The sequence below is a fragment of the Leptodactylus fuscus genome, chromosome 1, assembly GCF_031893055.1.
Source record: "Leptodactylus fuscus isolate aLepFus1 chromosome 1, aLepFus1.hap2, whole genome shotgun sequence".
NCBI lineage: Eukaryota > Metazoa > Chordata > Amphibia > Anura > Leptodactylidae > Leptodactylus > Leptodactylus fuscus.
In genome coordinates this window covers 56,816,574-56,836,225 of record NC_134265.1, presented here as the reverse complement: position 1 = coordinate 56,836,225, position 19,652 = coordinate 56,816,574, and positions in this window count along the sequence as shown.

The following is a 19,652-nucleotide window of genomic DNA, read 5'->3' as shown; positions in this document are numbered from 1 at the left end:
AGCAATTGAAACCCCCCATAAATGACACCATTTTATAAGCTAGACCCCTTAAGGTATTCATTGAAGGGTATAGTGAGTACTTTGACCTCAAAAGTTTTTAGAAAATTTGCATCAAACAAAAAAATTTCATATTTTTTTTACACAAAAGTGTCATTTTATAGGCAGTTTTTTTGCACTTATCACAAGAAAATGAAGAAAAACACTCCAAAGTAGATGACTCCATTTCTCCTGTGTTCAAAAATGTACACTTTGTAGCCTTAATCCAATGTATGGATGCACGGTAGGGCCCAAAAAGAAGGGAGCACCAACTGGATTTCAAGACAAAATTTTTGCTTCCAAATGTTTCAGGCCCATTGCGCATTCAAACAAGATTTGAGTTACCAAAATAATTTAAAACCCCAAAAAATGACCCCATTTTATAAACTAGACCCCTTGAGGTATTCATTGAGGGGTATAATGAGTATTTTGACCCCATAGGTTTTAAAAGAATTTGTGTCAAACAAAAAATTCTCATATTTTTTACACATAAGAGTCATTTTAAGGGGGCATTCACACTATGTATACTGAAGCTTATTCTGAACGTAAAACACGTTCAGAATAAGCGGCGTATAAAGCAGCTCCATTCATTTCTATGGGAGCCAGCATACGAGCGCTCGCCATAGAAATGAATAGGCTGCTTCTTTCACTGCGAGCAGTCCCATTGAAGTGAATGGGAAGTGCCGGCGTGTACGGCTCGGCATGAGCAGAGCTTGCCGTATACGCCGGCACTTCCCATTCACTTCAATGGGACTGCTCGCAGTGAAAGAAGCAGCCCATTCATTTCTATGGGGAGCGCTCGTATGCCGGCTCCCATAGAAATGAATGGAGCTGCTTTATACGGTGCTTATTCTGAATGTGTTTTACGTTCAGAATAAGCTTCAATATACGTAGTGTGAATGCCCCCTAAAGGCAGTTTTTTTGCACACAAGGCATGAAAATAAAGAAAAACACCCCAAAATAGATGACCCCATTTCTCCCGTGTTCAAAAATGTACAGTTTGTGGCCTTAATCCTATGTACGGACGCACGGTAGGGCCCAAAAAGATGGGAGCACCAACTGGATTTCAAGACACAAATTTTGCTTGCAGATATTTTAGGCCCATTGCATATTCAAACAAGATTTGAGTTACCAAAACAATTGAAAACCCCCATAGATGACCCCATTTTATAAACTAGACCCCTTAAGGTATTCATTGAGGGGTATAGTGAGTAGTTTGACCCTATAGCCGTTTCACAGATTTTACTAACCTTGGGATGTGTAGGTTAAAAATTACTAAAATGTCCCTTTATCCCCAAAGTTTTCATTTTCACAAGGGGTTAAAAGAGAAAAAGCCCCCCACAGTTTGTTACACAATTTCTCCTGAACACGGCAATACCCCATATGTGGCTATAATCTGCTGTATGGGTACATGGTGGGGCTCAGAATGGTAAGAGCGCTATTTGGGTTTTGGAGGGCAGATGTGGCTGGAATAGTTTTCAGGTGCCATGTCGCATTAGCTCAGCCCCTAAAGTATCAATACAATAGAAACCCCTCAAAAGTGACCCCATTTTAAAAACTACACCCATCAAAGAATGTATCAAAGGGTATTATCATTTTGAGCCTAAAAATGCTTCCCAAAAATTAATGTACAAAATGAAAATTGAAATTTTGAAAGAAATATGCCATTTCGGTGCCCAAAACGTTGCCCCCACTTTGTGTTGTCAGAGACCTGCACAAAAATGATATATGTGGGTGTAAACTGCTGCTTGGGAACACAGCAGGGCTCAGAAGAGAAGGAGCACTGCGCTTTTTAGCTTTTGGGGTACAGATTTAGAGGGACCCTCTGGGCACCATGATGTTTTTGCAGAGCCCTGGAGGTTCCAGGTTCCAGTAAACTGGAATTCCCCAAGAAGTGACCCCATTTTGTAGGGGCAATTTTGGGTCTCTGCAAATGTGACATGGTGTCCAAACACCAACAATCTAAGTCTGCACTCCAAAAGCACATATCGCTCCTTCACATCTGCGCCCTGCTGTGTACCCAAATGGCAGTGTATGCCGACATGTATGACACTGGTGTACCCCGGATAACGGACTTAATGCCATATGTGGGTAGAATCGGCTGTTCGGGCACAGAAGGGAAGGAGCGCTATTTTGGTTTTTGGACGTCACTTTTGCAAAGACCCTGAATTGCCAATAAAGTGCAATCTGCAGACATGTCACCCCATTTTGGACATTACCCCACTGATGGGATTTATCAAGTGGCGTAGCGAGCATTATTAACCCCTGAGTGTTGCATTTATTTAGTTTCCAGAAATGAAATCGCAACTGATAATGAGAAGTTAAAAATGAAAGTTTTTCAGAGATTCGCCATTTTAGTGCCCGATATGTTGTGCCCAACTTATGTCATCAGAGACACTCCAAAAACTGGTAAGTGGGTATCCCGGGCACAACAGCTTTTAGAGCGTTCATCTCTGATACAAGTCGGGCACAATATATTACGCACTGAAATGACGTACTCCTGGAAAAATGGTCATTTTCACTTCACACAATCAGCTTCATATTCATTTATGGATAATAAGTTATAGCAACACTTGGGGGTTAAAAATGCTCTCTGTACCCCTGGATGAATCCTTCAGGGGTGTAGTTTCCAAAATAAGGTCTCATATCAGGGGATTCCACATTACTGGCGTTTCAGCTCTGCAAAAGTGTCATGGCATCCAAAAACCAAACCGTCTGTGCTCCAAAACCCCAATAACCCTTCTTCCCTTCTGTGTCCGGCTGTGCCCTAATATCAGTTTATTCCCACATATGACATTACGTCCGTTATCCCGGGTACACCAGTATCATACATGTGTCATACATATGGCATAAACTGCAGTTTGGGCACACAGCAGGGCGCAGAAGGGAAGGAGCGCGATGCGGCTTTTGGAGTACAGATTCAGATGTTTGGTATCTGAACGCCATGTCATGTTTGTAGAGCCTGTAAGGTACCAGAAAAGTGGATTCCCCAAAGGAGTGACCCCATTTTGAAAACTGCACCCCTCAAAGTATTTATCAGGGTGTGTAGTGAGTATTAGTATCCCGGACGTGACTGCACAGCGGATGGCGAAGAGGGAATATATAAGCAGTGCGGAGAACATTGCAGACACCAAATTCCCTACTATGTCCCAGTAGCTCCTATGATTGGGGGAGTCACTCTGGGGGTAACTTTGGGGGTCATTTCTGGTGTCTGTTCCCTCATAAGCTGTAAATCTGGGGTGTCCCCTGATATTCGCTCGCACCGCTTATATATTCCCTTCCTGATGCAGCCAGTCGTGTTCTAATAATTTGGCGATTTTGCGGGTTTTTGTCTTCACATTGGTAGAGGCTATATTTTCTTTATTTTTCTGGTGACGTGGCCATATAAGGGCTTGTTGTTTGCGGGATGACATGCATTTTGTAATGACACCATTTTTGGGTGCCTACAATCTATTGAATATATTTTATTAACTCTTTTTTTGCTGGATTTAAAAAAATAAAATCAATTCTGGCATTGAATTTTCCCTTTTAAATTTTGCGCCATGCAGTGTACAGTATAAGTAACATGTGACCTTTATTCTGCGGGTCGGTACGGTTACGGCGATACCTCATTTATAGTATTTTTTTATGCGATACTAAGTCTGCAGAGGAAAAACACATTTGGGGACATAAATCAGTGATTTTTGCATCGCCATCTTCTGAGAGGCATAACATTTTTATTTTTCACAGTATAGTTGACAGTGTTGGTTGGGGGTTTATTTTTTGCGGGACAACCTGCGCTTTTTATTGGTACTATTGTGGGGTGCATATGACTTTTTGATCACTTTTTATAGCATATTTTCTAAGGTGAGATGGCAAAAAATCCCTACTTCCGGCGGGTTTTTCAGTTTTTTCCGGGGTTTTTTTTCCGACGTTTACCGTATACATTAAATATTTTTTCAGTTTTATTGTACAGATTGTTACGGACGCGGCGATACCAAATATGCATTGTTTTTATTAATTTTTAGGTTTTTTTTACATAACTCATTTTCTATAGAAAAAAGGGGATTTTGGGGGCTTTATAACTTTATTCATTTTTTTCAAAAGCTTTATTTATTTATTTTTCACTTTTTTTCACTTTTTATTTAACCTTTTTATGTGTCCCTTTTAGGACACTTGATTCAGCAATGATTTCATTGCTGAATCAGTATTACAGGCTGGAGACACAGGATGCACGTGTCTCCAGTCTGTAACAGGAAGCCAAGCGATGTAGACGCATCGCTTGGCTTCCTGAGTATGGGGCAGGATCAACCAGGTAACGGGGGGCTCAGGCAGTCTGGGGTCACTGGCCAGACCCCAGACTGCATGTTTTTCATATTGGCACCCCCCCCCCCCCATCTCGCCGCGGGGGTGCCAATCTGACCGGCACCATCACGGAACCGCTTTAGTTCCGTGATCATGTTGGATCACGGAACTGAAGGGGTTAACCCCCCCCAATCGGAGCCCTCTCCGATGAGGGGTTATGGAGCAAGGTCTTAGCTGTAAGATACAGCTAAGATCCGCTCCATTTACGTCGGCACTGACAGGGAATCCTTCCTTGACTGCCCGACGTAGTTTTCCTATAGGGCAGTCAGGAAGGACCTGTCACTGCCGACGTAGATTCCCTATGGGCCGGTCGTTAAGGGGTTAAGAATGACTGGAATGATCCTCCATATTTCTCTGTATTTTCAATAAGCGTCCAATATTCCCCACATTAGACCATGAGCATCCAAAATTATTCAAATAATCTATTGGCACCTGAGTTTTTCAATATTCATCCATTTTTTTTCCAATGTCCATATATCCATAATTACCTAAGTGTCTCCATATTTATCCACAGTCACCCAAGTGTTTGTACGGCATATATATATATATATATATATATATATATATATATATATATATATGTAACCATAGATTAAGTATCTTCATATGGATAAATCAAAGTTTCTAAAATTCTGTTTTGTCGTCCTATAGTCCCCCAGGCTTATCCATGTGCATCCAATCCAGCTACTATATCTCACACAGTGTACACCATCTCTTTTTCCTAAAAACTGGGGTCCCATCACTGTCCCTTTCCAGGTGACATAAATCCGGATTTCACAATAAAGTGATGATATCTTACCTCTGGTGTCTCGCTATTAGCGGTTTTCTTCGTAATCCTCAGGTGTCGATCAGGTCTCTGTAAAAAAAACTCTCGCTTTCTGTCGCTTTCTGTCGCTTTCTGGGAGCAATAGGGAGCCGGTCTAATCTCTGAAAGAGCAATCGCTGACTGGCACCAACTGCCGTTTCTTTCCCAGGTTTGTAGCCACATGCTGGGATTCTATTGGCTGATGTTTGCGGCACATGCCAGGATAAGTCATGCGGCACAGGCCTGTGCCAGTTATACTGCAGTAAAATATATTACATGTATTCTGTATCATGAGATCCTGCCAATTAATAGAAATTTTGAAAAACTCAGCATTGAAAGTCACATATAAAAAACAGATCAAAAACATTAACATTAAAGTCATGTCAGGAGAGAAATGTAAAGAGCCTAAAGTATAAATATGTTACACATGGCCGATAGTGCGTGCATCTGTATTCTTATTATACAATAAGGCCTCGTATACACAACCAGGCGCACAGTCAATGTGCTAGCCATGTTTTTCATGACCCATTCATTACTATGGCCCCCTATGGCCGAGTATTTTCACAGCTTGGTGTTTGGGGTCATGAGCAAAACTAAGGATAGGTCCTATTCCTGTCTGTTTTGTGGATCATGCTCACTGGTAATGTGGTGCACGGGTGTTACACGGATGACATCTATGTTCTGTCGGTGCAGATCAATCATGGCCTGGCAACATGCTCACAAACCTTGTACCTCCTTTGCCTGTTGCTTGTGTATTAGACCTCAGCTTGCCCTGGACGTCACCTTGGTCTGCTTATTTGGTGACATGAATGACTTTATATTGCTGGCTCAGACTCTTGGCTCTGAATCAATGGATCTCTGGTATGGTCCTGACAGCTATTCAGATTTCTTAGGCTTGGAGGACTTTGATTATCCATCTACCCATCAATCCTGGACTCCTACTGTATTTCCATCTCTACATAGGCTGTACATTAGGTGACTATATTTATGGCCTTTTGATCCAGGCATTATTTTCCAACAGCCATATTTGGAGTCAGGATAGAATATGCTTCCACTACATCTTACTAAGGGTTTTTTCAACTAGTCTTTTATTTATTGCTGGATCACCATTTCTTGAACAAAAAAAAGCAAGTCTGAACAAAGCCTTAATCCCTTGTTTCTCACATAAAAGTGCTTTTATATGGCAGAAAGTATAAGAAGTGGACATGGACCTGAAAGACAGAAACCCAATCTGCTTAAAAAGCAGTTACATGTGGAAACCCATAGACCCTACTTAAACCATTGAAGAGACAAGTCCTCCTTGTAGGACTTCTCTCTGACAATTCTAAGAGACGTCTGGGGTGGAAAGCTAGTGTGAACCAGTCTACAGTTTTGGCACGGCTACAAATTTAAGGAAATGAGGCATAAGGGAGCCTTCACATGGAGAAACGCCAGGCTCAATGTGTGCTTATATTTTCTGGCGTAGAAATGCGAGGGTAGCGTTTACGTCACGTTTACGCAGCTTTTTTTTTTTTACTATGAGCGTATTATGCGCGTAATACATTGAAAGCATAGGGAAAAAAGCCTCCCATTGATTTCAATTGGGAGAACACGTATGCCGACTCCCATTCAAGTCAATGGGAGCTGCTTTTTATGAGCTCATTCTGAACGTGTTTTTACGATCAGAATGAGCGCAGTGTTACATCGTGTGAAGGCTCCCTATGGGTGCATTCACACTACGGATATGCTGACTGATTCTGAACGTTAAAACACATTCAGAATCAGCGCGTATAAAGCAGGTTCCATTCATTTCAATGGGAGCCGGCATACGAGCGCTCCCCATTGAAATGAATGGGCTGCTTTTTACTCTACAAGCGCTCCATTGAAGAGAATGGGAAGCGCTCGCGTGTACGGCTTACCGTGTGAAGGGGCCCGGCGCTCGGCTCAGTCCAAGCCGTACATGCGAGCGCTTCCCATTCACTTCAATGGGAGCGCTCGTAGAGTAAAAAGCAGCCCATTCATTTCAATGGGGAGCGCTCGTATGCCGGCTCCCATTGAAATTAATGGGATGTGCTTTATACGCGCTGATTCTGAACCTGTTTTAATGTTCAGAATCAGTCACCATATCCGTAGTGTGAATGCACCTTGTGTAAAAATACACCTGTAAAAATACGCCTGTAAAAATACGCCTGTAAAAATACGCCTGTAAAATGTCATTGAAGTCAATGGGAGTCTTATTTTTACACGTGTATTTTTACATGTGTATTTTGCAAAAAAAATTTGCAAAAATACATGCGTGTTTAGTGAAGGCTCCCTAACATGAAGAAAGAGTCTAAAAAGTCTATGCCCAAATAAAAATGACTTTGTACGTGGTATACTGTATATCCCAAAGCAATACCAATATAGTACTACAGCTTGGCCCATTAGAATAACTCTAGGAATGTAACAAGCTTTTATTGGGAATATGTGGAGGAATATAGAAGGTTGCATCGTGTAATGTTATACACACTATTCTTAACAGTGCCCATCTGTCTGCCATGTCTGCGTTTCAGAGCTTCTAATAGGAATATACTAAAAAACATGAAGAAAAAGAATGAACTATGTTATAAATTGCTATAATTATTATGACAAGTGTAATGAATTTTTTTTCTTGCACTTTGGAGACGTAAAATGATAAGACTGTTCATATAGTTTATACTGGAATATATTCCAGTCATGAGGCAGCATAAAAGGGTCTTTATCCCCGTCCTTAACTTTTCCCAGGACCGGCCCACCTACGTAACAATGAGACAGGTAATTAGCATAATGAATGGTATAAGAACTCCTTCTCTCCAGCCTCTCTGAGAGGTTGGGGTGCTCATCTGCAAACTTCTTGGGTTCAAGGACTATGGGACAAATTAGATGGGCTCCATTCCTCAAATTTTCAGGAGATAAAAGCTGTCAGGTTGGCACATCTGCATTTCAAACCATCAATTCAGGACAAATTAGTCCTAATTCAGACAGACAACCTATTTTAGACATCCTATTATTAGACCAAGCAGGGTGGGACACAAAGCAGGTTACTGATGACAGAATGCAAGAAGATTCTCCAACTCTGAATATCATTGAATAGCCAAGTTAATCCACTAAATAACCAAGTGCTCTGCAATTTCATAAACTTTGATTTTCTATACTATGTACTGGATGCAATGAGGAGCGATTAAAGAATCTCTGTATTGCACATCCATTTTGGCAGCTTCCATAAAAAGGTGAGAATTTGTACAAAGGCGAAGATTTTATCTCAAGAATAAACATGAAGAGAAACATGGACACAGGTGGAACTAAAAATCATGGTTTTATTCTTTCCATTAATAGAAAGACTTATGCTTTTGCTTTCTTGGTCCCCTCCTTTACAAGTTTCTTCATCTCATGTCGGATGATCTTGTTCCTCTGTAAAAAGAAAAACAAAGATTGGCATGCTGTAATAAAATCCCCCAAAAAGCCAGCATATCCATACGATTAACTATTGTGACTTGGTATCGTAGTATTTGGCTAGGAGTACACACTTCCACAGACCCTCCAAAATATATGATGTTTAGCATAGTGATTAGAGATGAGCGAACAGTAAAATATTTGATATTCGTTGTTTGTTTCGAATAGCCGCTCAATATTCGACTATTCGATCAAATATCAAACCCCATTATAATCTATGGGGAAAAATGCTTCGTTTCAGGGGAACCCACCATTCGACTCAGGAGGGTCACCAGGTCCACTATAACACCTCAGCAAATGATGACAACACCTCTGCAATGCAACTGGGACAGCAGGGAAAGCATGTCTGGGGGCATCTAACAAGCCCAAGTCACAGTTTTACCCAACCATCACAGCCTATCAACTACACACTTTCCACACTCAAAAAAAACCTCTATCAAAGAGGGAAAATACTGGAAACCTTCTTTCTTCCCCAAATGGATGGACAGAAACCCAAATTTAAGCTAAAGAAACATTAACAAGCACCCCTTTAAATCACGTTGCCCATGACAACCACAGATGGAATAGGCAATGGGAAATCCAAAACCCCCCACCCTTAACTGTCATTGTGTCTGTGTGTGATGTGGTAAGACCTTTCAAAATTCACTTTTATGGCCCTTAACGTGAGCCTTTCCAAATTAAGTTACAGGCCCTTAAGCTGAGCTACCAGCAGAGATTGAGGCCCTTTAGGCGACTTCAGCCTCTTACCAGCAGAGTTTTTGGCCCTTGCAGTGAGTAGAGCCTCTAACCAGCAGAGTTGGGGGAAAATCAGGGTGTATTGAGCCTAGTAGGAGCACAATTGTGCAACGCTGTTGGTGGAGGAGGAGGAGGAGGAGGAGGAATTGTAGAGGGTGAGCACACAGATGAAACTTCATGTCGGGGTGCTTGACACCGGTGGACATGAAAATGATGGGTCTATCCAGTGGCTGTTCACTTTTATCAGCGTCAGCCGCTCAGCACTGTCAGCTGAAAGCCGGCTGCGCTTATCCGTAATTATGCCACCGGCTGCGCTGAAGACCCTTTCCGAAAGCACGCTGGCGGCAGGGCAGGAAAGGACCTCCAATGAGTACAGCGCAAGTTCCAGCCACAAATCCAACTTGGAGACCCAATAAGTATAGGGCGCAGAGGGATTGGAGAGGACAGGGCTGGTGTCAGCCAGGTACTCCCGCAACATGCGTTTATACTTGTCCCTCCTGGTGACACTAGGCCCCTCAGTGGTGGTAGTTTGGCCAGGGGGGGCCATTAACGTGTCCCAGACCTAGGAATAAGTCTTGCAACAGAGTGTGCCCCTGCCGGGTGTGGACCGGATGACAGTTGTTCGCCTGTTGGAGGAACTCTCCTGTGTGCCGCCAATGAGAGTTGATGGAAACATCTCCATAATATTAAGCACCAGTTGCTTGTGGCAATCACTTATTCAACTGGGCCTCCCCTCTACCGGAATAAAATTACAAACATTATTTTTATACCGGGGGTTGAGGATTGCAAAAATCCAGTAGTCCTTGCTCTCCAGGATTTTGACAATACGATTGTCAGTTGAAAAGCACTCCAACATGTATTCGGCCATGTGTGCCAGAGTGTTACTTGGCATCACTTGGCTGCCCCCACCGGAATGGTCACTCTCCATTTCCTCCCCTTCCTCCTCCATTTAGCCCCAACCGCACTGCAGCAATGGGACACAATGAACTTCCCCGCTAGCCTCCTGTGTGACAATGAGATCTGCCACTTCGTCGTCCTCCTCCTCCTCCCTCAATATATGCTGTGAAGCGGACAGGAGTGTGGCCTGACTATCCTGCTGGGATGGTTGTGCTCCTATGCCTGACTCCTCAGCCTCCAACACGTTATCCCTGATGGCGATTAGGATTCTCGCATCACACACAGGAGCAGGATTGTGACACTCACGAGTGCGTCATCCCAGCTGACCCTCATGGTTGACTCCTCAAAGACAAGCAAGATCTCGCATAAGTCTGCCATCCATGGCCACTCATGGTACAGAAACTGCGGGAGCTGACTCTGAGGAACCCTTGGGTTTTGGAGATGGTACTCCATCAAGGGTCTCTGCTGCTCACACACTCTACTCAACATGTGGTACGTCGAGTTCAAGCATGTGGGGACATCGCACATCAGCCGGTGTTCTGGCAGATGGTGGCGTTGCTGGAGGCTTCGGAGGCTAGCAGCGGCTACTATGGACTTGTGAAAGTGGGCGCACAAGCGCCGTACTTTCACCAGTAGCTCGGGTACATTTGGATACGTTTTTAAAAAACGTTGCACCACTAAATTGAACACGTGGGCAAGGCATGGAACGTGTTGGAGGTTGGCAAGCTCCAGAGCCACTACCAGGTTGCGGCCGTTATCACACACGACCATGCCTGGGCCCAGGTGCAGCTGCGAAAACCATGTTGCTGTCTCATCAAGGAGGGCATCCCTCACCTTGGAGGCAGTGTGCTGTCTGTCTCCCAAGTAGATGAGCTTCAGCATTGCCTGTTGACGTCTCCCCACGCCAGTGCTGCAGCGTTTCCAGCAGGTAGCTGGGGTCGATGTGATGGCGGAGGCAGAAGAGGAGGAGGAGGAGGGTGGTGGTTCAGAGTTCCTGCCAGGGATGTTGGGAAATGAGGTAGACCGCCCCAGATTGTGACCCAGTCCCAGCCTCAAATACATTCACCCAGTGTGTCATCAGTGAAATGTAGCGTCCCTGTCCGCATGCACTTGTCCATGCGTCGGTGGTCAAGTGGACCTTTGTGCAAATTGCGGAACTTAGGGCCCGCCTGATGTTGCGTGACACGTGCTGGTGCAAGGTGGGGACGGCACAGCCGGAGAAGTAGTGACGGCTAGGGATGGCATAGCGAGGTGCCGCACTGGTCTGGACTGCAGCGCCAGCACTGGCAACAGTGGGAGAGGCAATGGCGGCAACGCCGGATGACGATCGTCCTGCGTTTGCTCTCTGCCACTGAGCCCAGTGCTTGCCTTCCAAATGACGGCACATGCCAGTTGTTGTATGGTTGCTCTTTTCAGAGCCCCTACTCAGTTTCGAGTTGCAGAGTGTGCAAACCGCAGTATATTTGGCCGCCACACATACATAAAAAAAATTCCACACCACCGAAGACCGTGGCCTCGATGTGGGAGTTTTTCTAGGCTGGCTACAAGAGGGAACATTTTGGGCCCTGCTGGCTGTGGCCTGGCTTCGGTGAAGCAGCTGTCCTCTGCCTCTGGATGTGCCTCTACCTGTAGCCACCCTCTTTGGTGCTGCACTTCCCTCCACATCTACACTGCTCTCCCCGCTTGACATCCGCCCTGTCCATGTTGAGTCAGTGTCCTCATCGTCCACCACCTCCTCTTCCAATTCCTCTGACGGCTCATCCTCCTCCTACTCTTGCACACCGCACATGGCAACATCCTGCCCTGATGGCAACTGTGTCTTGTCTTCGTCGTCACTGAGGGCCGATTGTTGGTCAACAACAACAACAGGAGATAACGGATGCCCCATTGTTTGTGCATCAGGACACAGCAACTCATCTGTTAGTTCTGGTGATTCAGGATGTGGTGGGACAGAGAGAGGGATAAAGAATGGACTCGAAAACAGCTCCTGGGAGGTGGGAAAGGTGGGATTAGGTTGCTGGGAAGACTGGGCATGTTGTGAGGAAGGAGGAGGAGACTGTTGGGTAGGAGGAGGAGTTGAGGTAGAGGCTGACTGGCTGGTGGAGAATGTGCTGGAAGCGTTGTCCGCCAGCCATTGTAACACCTCTTCCTGGTGCTCGGGCCTGGTTAGGGTTGTACCCTGCACCCTACTTAATGTGGCCATCAAGCCGGAGACTATGGGGAAGCGCAATGCTTGCTGCCGCAGAGCAGTAGGCACAGTAGACACTGTTGGTTGAGCGCAACCTTGCTCCACATCTGCATTTCCACGCCCCCGTCCTTGACCCCTTGCGCTAGCCTTACGCATTTTTTGAGGTATTCTAATGCCCTTTTTATGGTCTATACACCCCAGAGAAAAGCTGTTTGTCACATATATAGTAAGAAGTAATTGCTGTGGATTCCTGCTATGTTTTTGAGTACACCCCAGAGAAAAGCTGTTTTTCACGTATATAGCAAGAAATAACTGCTGTGGATTCCTGCTATTTTTTTGGGGGGACACCCCTAATAAAAGCTGTTTGTCACGTATATAGCAAGAAGTAACTGCTGTGGATTCCTGCTATTTTGTGTGGGAACACCCCTAACAAAAGCTGGTGTGCATGTATATAGTAAGAAGTAACTGTTCTGTATCCCTGTTTTCCACCATCCGTGGAAAGCTGGACTCCTGTCCCTACAGTGTATAGCTCTGAGAAAAGCTGTTGTTGTTCTTCGGTTTTTCCCTGCCTATCTGAAGCTAAACCCTATCTAGCCCTCAGCAGATCTCTCTCTCTCCCTATCTCTGACCGCAAATCTGGCGAATATGGCGACGGCCGTTCTTATAAATGGGAGGTCACATGTTTTCGTCAGCCAATGGGTTTTTTCAATTTTTTTTCACTGCCTCCGTTGTCGTAGTTCCTGTCCCACCTCCCCTGTGCAGTTATTGGTGCAAAAAATGCGCCAGGGAAGGTGGGAGGGGAAACAAATTTTTACTGCGTATTGTGCGTGGTATTCGTTTGGGAACGAATACTTCGAACGGCCTGATATTCCATCGAATACCTATTCAATCGAACGGTGTTCACTCATCTCTAGTTATAAGGTTAATCCTACTAAAACGGAAGCTCTCCCCATCAATATCCCTGGTGAGACCTTACAGCTACTCAAATCTAACATCGACTTCCAATGGCGTACTCACTCTCTTCATTACTTGGGGATTCAGCTTTCGCCCTCCTATTCGTCCCTCTACTCAGCTAATTACCCTTGCCTGTGATCGTACGAGCCCTGTTAGATAAATGGCGTTCTCTCCCCATCTCTCTTATCGGCCACATCACGGCGGTTAAAATTACTCTCCTCCCTAAACTCCTTTACTTTTTTGAGACCCTCCCAATCCCTGTCCCGCGTTCAGAGTTACGCTCTCTCCAGAAGTCTATAACAGTCCGTGGGGTCTCATCTTCCTCTTAGTTAGTGACAGCTATGTGGGGGAGTGGGGAGGGGTGGGTGATTTGTGGTATAACAGTCCGTGGGGTCTCATCTTCCTCTTGTTTGGTGACAGCTGGACACATATTGGGCAGCGATCTCCACAGTGGACTCTTCTTCTCCCAGTAGGATGTAGAATTTCCTCTTCTCGTCTGCAGATGTGAAGTCTGGGATGTGGGCAGAGAGTCTTTGGAAGTAGACAGCCATCACAGCTGAGTATTTGGTGCAGTGCAGCAGGAAGTGGGTCTCGTCTTCTAGGGCCCCCTGGTCACAGTGCTAGCACAGTCTGTTCTCCCGAGGCTTGTACGTCTGCCTGTGTCGCCCCGTCTCCATGTCCAGGTTGTGGGCACTCAGTCTGTACCGGCTCAGGGTCTGTCTGTGTTTGGGGTGGGGTATTCTCTCCAGGTAGGTGGCCATGGTGTAGTCCTTTTGCAATGACTGGTACACATTGAGTTTCTTGGAGTTATTTATTGCGCTTCTCCATTCCTCGATGTACTGCTCTTTGTCTCTCAATTACTCCTTTTATTTGAGCCTTGTTCAGGGCATGTTGATGGTTTTGGCTTGGCAGATGGCTGATGCTCGGTTGGGGGTATAGGATTTGATCAGGGCTCTGTGGCTCATCCAGGCTTGGTGGTGGTAAGAGCCAGGACTGCTGCCCTGTATGTGTGTCCAGAATGATAGAGCCCTCTTCTGCATGGTGCGTCATAGGGGGAGTCTGCCTAGCTCTGCCCGGCATCCCATGTTGGAGGTGCTGCGGTGGACATGGAGGAGGTACTTGCAGAACTCCAGGTGGAAGGTCCCTGTTGGGCTGGAATGGAATCCCACTTTGACTGGTCTGGGTAGGTGGCTGGGCCCCAAACCTCACTGCCATAGAGAAGGATCGGAGCGATGACTGCGTCAAATATCTTCAGCCAGACCCTCACCGGTGGTTTGAGGTGGTACAGCCGTCTTCTAGTGGCGTAGAAGGTTCTGCAGGCTTTTCCTTTCAGAGTTTCTATTGCTGCTTTGAAGCTTCCTGATTGGCTGAGCTCCAGCCCCAGGTAGGTGTAGCTGTTGGTTTTCTCCAGTGTGGAGCCGTTCAGTGTGAATTGTGGGGTGGGGGCTTTGTTGTGGCCCTTCTTCTGAAATACCATGACTTTGGTCTTCTTCTAGTTGATGGGTAGAGCCCATGCGGTGCTGAATTTTTCCAGCACTGACAGGCTTTCTTGGAGGTCTTTCTCGGTGGGGGACAGGACTAGGAGGTCGTCGTCGTATAGCAGGAACTTCACCTTATGGTCGTTCAGGGTGAGGCCTGGGGTTGGGGAGGCCTCCAGGGCTGTAGCCAGTTCATTGATGTAGATGTTGAAGAGCGTTGGGCTCAGTCTACAGCCCTGTCTGACCCCTCGGGCTTGTTGGAAGTATGCTGTCCTTTTCCTGTTCACCTTCACACAGCACTGGTTTCCGGTGTAGAAGCTCTTGATGACGTCATACGTTCTTCCTCCTATTCCACTCTCTAGGAGTTTCAGGAGCAGACCCGGGTGCCATACTGAATCACTTTACTTCTTAAAGTCTACGAAGCAGGCGAATATCTTGCTTCTTCTGGAGTTGTGGACGTGGGTCTTGATGATGTTGTGCAGGGTGTAGATATGGTCTGTGGTGCGGTGGTTTGGCATGAACCCTGCTTGGCTCTTGCAGAGGACCTCGTGTTCTGCGAGGAAGGTGAGGATTCTGTTATTGATGATGCTGTTGAACAGTTTCCCCAGCGTGCTGCTGACGCAGATGCCTCTGTAGTTGTTGGGGTTGTATTGGTCCCCATTCTTTTAGATAGGGTTTATGAGGCCTTTGTTCCAGTCTTGGGGAAGTATCCGGTGTTGAGGACGAGGGTGAATAGTTTTGCCAGTGCCGTATGTATGTCTGGGGCTGTATTTAATCATCTCTGGTAGGGCCACTGGCCTTTTTGCCTTTCAGCAGGGACAATCTTTCCTGTATATCTTTTATAGTGATTGGTGAGTCCAGAGGGTGCTGGAAGTCTTTGATGTCCTTCTCCATATCCCTCAGTTTGGTGATTATCTGTTGCTGTTCTGGGGTTAGGTCTTCTTCTGGGATGTTTTTGTAGAGACCTCTGAAGTAGTTGAGCCAGATGTTGCCGTTTTGGATGTGGAGGGAGTTTTTCTTGGGCTTTGTGTCCATACGGTGCCAGGTCTCCCAGAATGAGCTGCCCTGGAGGGAGTCCTCGAGTTGCTCCACTTTGTGGGAGAGGTACTTCTGTTCCTTCTCTCTGAGGGTGTCTTTGTATTGCTTGCATAGATTGTTGTAGGCTTCCCTTGCCTCTCTGTTGTTGGGGTCTCACCTAACAACAATAACTACAAAAACTGAGAGAAAAACCGTTCTCCTACTGGCAGTTAAATTAATGGTGTGCTGTCATGGGCTTCAGAAAAATTGAGAAAAGCGATTGTCTGATTTTAGTGTAAAGGGACCACATACAATGTATCTAACACTAGGTTCACACCTGCGTTCGGGTCTCCGTTCTGTGGTTTCTGTCTTCTGCATGCAAGAAGACGGAAACCACAGACCGGGTCCGGCCGTGAGCGGCGATGAGCGTTTTATGCTCTCCGCCGCGAAACCGGTTTTTTAAATCCGGACACAGAGTACTGCATGTCCGACTCTGTGACCGGATTAAAAAAAAACGGTTTTGCTTTTTATGCTCTCCGACGTTCACGGCCGGACAGCTTTCAAACCCATTCAAATGGATGGGTATGAAAGAGTCCTGCAGGTTTCCGTCTCCTGCCTCTGTTTTGTGCAGGAAACGGAAACCTGCAGAACGGAGACCCGGGCGCAGATGTGAACGAGCCCTTACACATGTAGATTACCTTCTTTTTTTTTGATAACTCAGCCTGTAGAATCCCTTCCAAATTTAATGCAGGAATTCTATCCCTGCACAACTTTTTAACATTAAAATCAATTTCAATAATTGGAGATTTGGTTTATCACTAATACCCTAATAAATAAACTAATAAAGTACTCACTATACCCCTTGATAAATTCCTTGAGGGGTCTAGTTTCAAAAATGGGGTCATTTGTGGAGGGGTGGCTCCACTGTTCTGGCACTTCAGGGACTCTGCAAATGCAACATGGTGCCTGCAACAGATTCCAGCAAAATCTGCCCTCCTTTATCCCAATAGTGTGCCTTCCATTCTGGACCCTACAGTGTGGCCATACATTAGATTACATCCACATGTGGGATAATTTCACACTCGGGAGAAATTGCGCAACAGGTTGTAGAATGCACTTTCTCTTTTAACCCCGTGTGAATGTGTAAATTCTAGAGCTAAATGAATAGATTAGTGACAGAAATTGAAGAGGGTAAATTTGACTTCAATTTTGTTTTAATTGCTGTGAAATGCTGAAAGGGTTGAGAAACTTCCTAAGTACTGTTTTCAATTCTTTCAGGGGTTCAGTTTTGAGAATAGGGTGAATTATGGGGTTTTCTATTAGAGAGGCCTTTCAAGAACCCTTCAGAACTGAACTGGTCCCTTGAAAAATGTGTTATGGAATTATTCTTGAAATTTTGGAAAATTACTGTTTGACTTGTTAACCTTATAATATGTGAAAAACATAAAAGGGTGAATAAAGATTTAATGCAACATAAAGCAGAGATATGGTAAATTCAATTTATGAAGTAATTTGGGTATAAACATAATCTCAGAATCACTTTGATAACTTAAAACATCTCAAAATTATTTCCACATAAAGGTCTTCTGGGCAGTTGACGTTGAGCGGATTCCTGTGTCACTGCCATTATGAGAGTTGTGGGAGGAGTCAGCCACAGCTATCCCAGGTCGCCTACTACCAGTAGCCGCAGGTTTTGTTTATGGGCAGCACCAGTAACACCGTCACCCCCTGCTCCTCTTTCATTACTGCCTGCTGCCCTGAGCACCATCACAATCTCAGGGGGTGACCACACTTCTGTGGGAGGTCACTCCAATACATCAGCAACTGTGATTGCCTTCTACTGGGCCATGGAGAGGAAGTTGGCTCAAGAACTGCAACAGAAATCCGGATTGCTGGAGTCATCAACATCATCCATGCCATCCTCACCTCCTGCCATTGGGATAACCATCTGCAGAAGCTGAGCATTGAGGAAGCTGCTAAAAGTAAGTTTTGTGTCCCCCAGTCAACACCTGATTGGGGAGCTCAAGATGTGTGACCCTTGGAGTGATTAGTTGAACTCTTTCTGGTTGTACATAGCCACCAAGTTTTTGTCCCTTATCTTGGTGCTGAACTTGTGGACACTACCCCTGGTACTTCTTGTTTCATCATACAGTGCGAACAGAGGATATTGCTCCAGTTCATCCTCTTGTGTTATTTCCCCATGCTCCAGGATTGGACACCTAGGCACCTGGGCGCCGGAGTCCCTTATGTTTTTGTTGAGGCCCTGGGATTGGACACTCACACATCTGTACCTCATGGTCCTCTTTGTATTGTCGATGTCCCTTTTCCCCATTTGTTTTGCGGCTGCAAAATTACAGGCGCAAAATTACACGGTGTATACACTCGTAACTCCCATTGAAATCAATGGGATCTTTTTGAGCGAGCAAACTCTGACACGCCGTATACGTGCCAGATTGCGCTCCACTTTACTACGTGTGAACTCAGCCTCATACTAGGAAGCGGGGAAAAGTATTGCGTTATATAAAGCATGAAGCAGAATTTCCATTATAAAATGTGTAACTGTCCCCCAATTACCATTACACTAGTCTCTTCTTATGTGACAACAGAGCACGGGTGTGACTGCTACCCCCCAATCCCCTATAGCTGCTCTATTAACATTAACTAGGAGTCAGAGAGAACTTTGTGGAAATTCCATCATGGGATTCCAGATACCCAAATGTCATTATAGATTGTAAATAAAACACATATTCACACACAGAAATAGAAGAAATAACACGGAGACGATAAAGAAAGTTAATGTGAAATTTATTCTATGTATTTTATTCTATCTATTTTTATATGTGCTGGTTACCTCCCATCACTCACGAAGAGCGTACAGCAACACTCAGGGCAGGAAAAACCCCCAGTGGAGGAAACCTGCAGGGAAACCATGGCCACTGTATTGCCCCTCCTCTGGGCATACTAAGGGAGGCGACCGCTAGAGCAAGTATCAGTGTATATGTGTATGCATGTGTGTGATGATTGTGTGTATGTGCAGTGACTGTGTATAGTGATGTAACGAGTGTATTTATGTGTGTGTGACTATGGAGGATACTTCTCTCCATGATTTCGGTCTTCATCCTGTGCTGCTGTTCTCCTTGGACGTCTGGTCGATGTCTTCCATCGTGTCTTCTTAGTTCTTCTTCTTCTTCTTCTTGTTGGTCTGGTTGCTGTACATATAAGTAGAAATGATAGAAGGAAAACTTTAGTAACACATTTATTATAGAATAGAAGCAGAGCAATGTTACCAAGCTTTTCTACAGCAACTTCTCATTGAAAAGGTATTTAAGGTTCTACAATATGCCATAACAATCCCATAGAAGTGGTTCCAACCCCCGACCTCCTTGGCTAGAAGAAGATGCAAAGGAGCTGTTTGTTATTTTCATTCACCCCCTTGGGGCTGCACTAATTATATTCTGGTGTCTGAGATGACCCCAGATATAATAATAGCACTTTTGGAAAAGAAGGGGGGAGGGGCAAACCTCACAAATATTTGTGGAAACAAATCTAGTGAGGTTCGCCCATTTCTACACACCAGTATTCATGGCTCTGCTTTTTAATTCTGCATATTTGTATCCATATTTACTATTAAAAAAAATAGATCCATTGAACGGATCTGCTGAATGGACAGCAGAAACGTCATGTGAATGGCTCCCTACTTGAAGTTCTCTTTCACACAATGGATACACTTACCTGAGATGATTGTGAC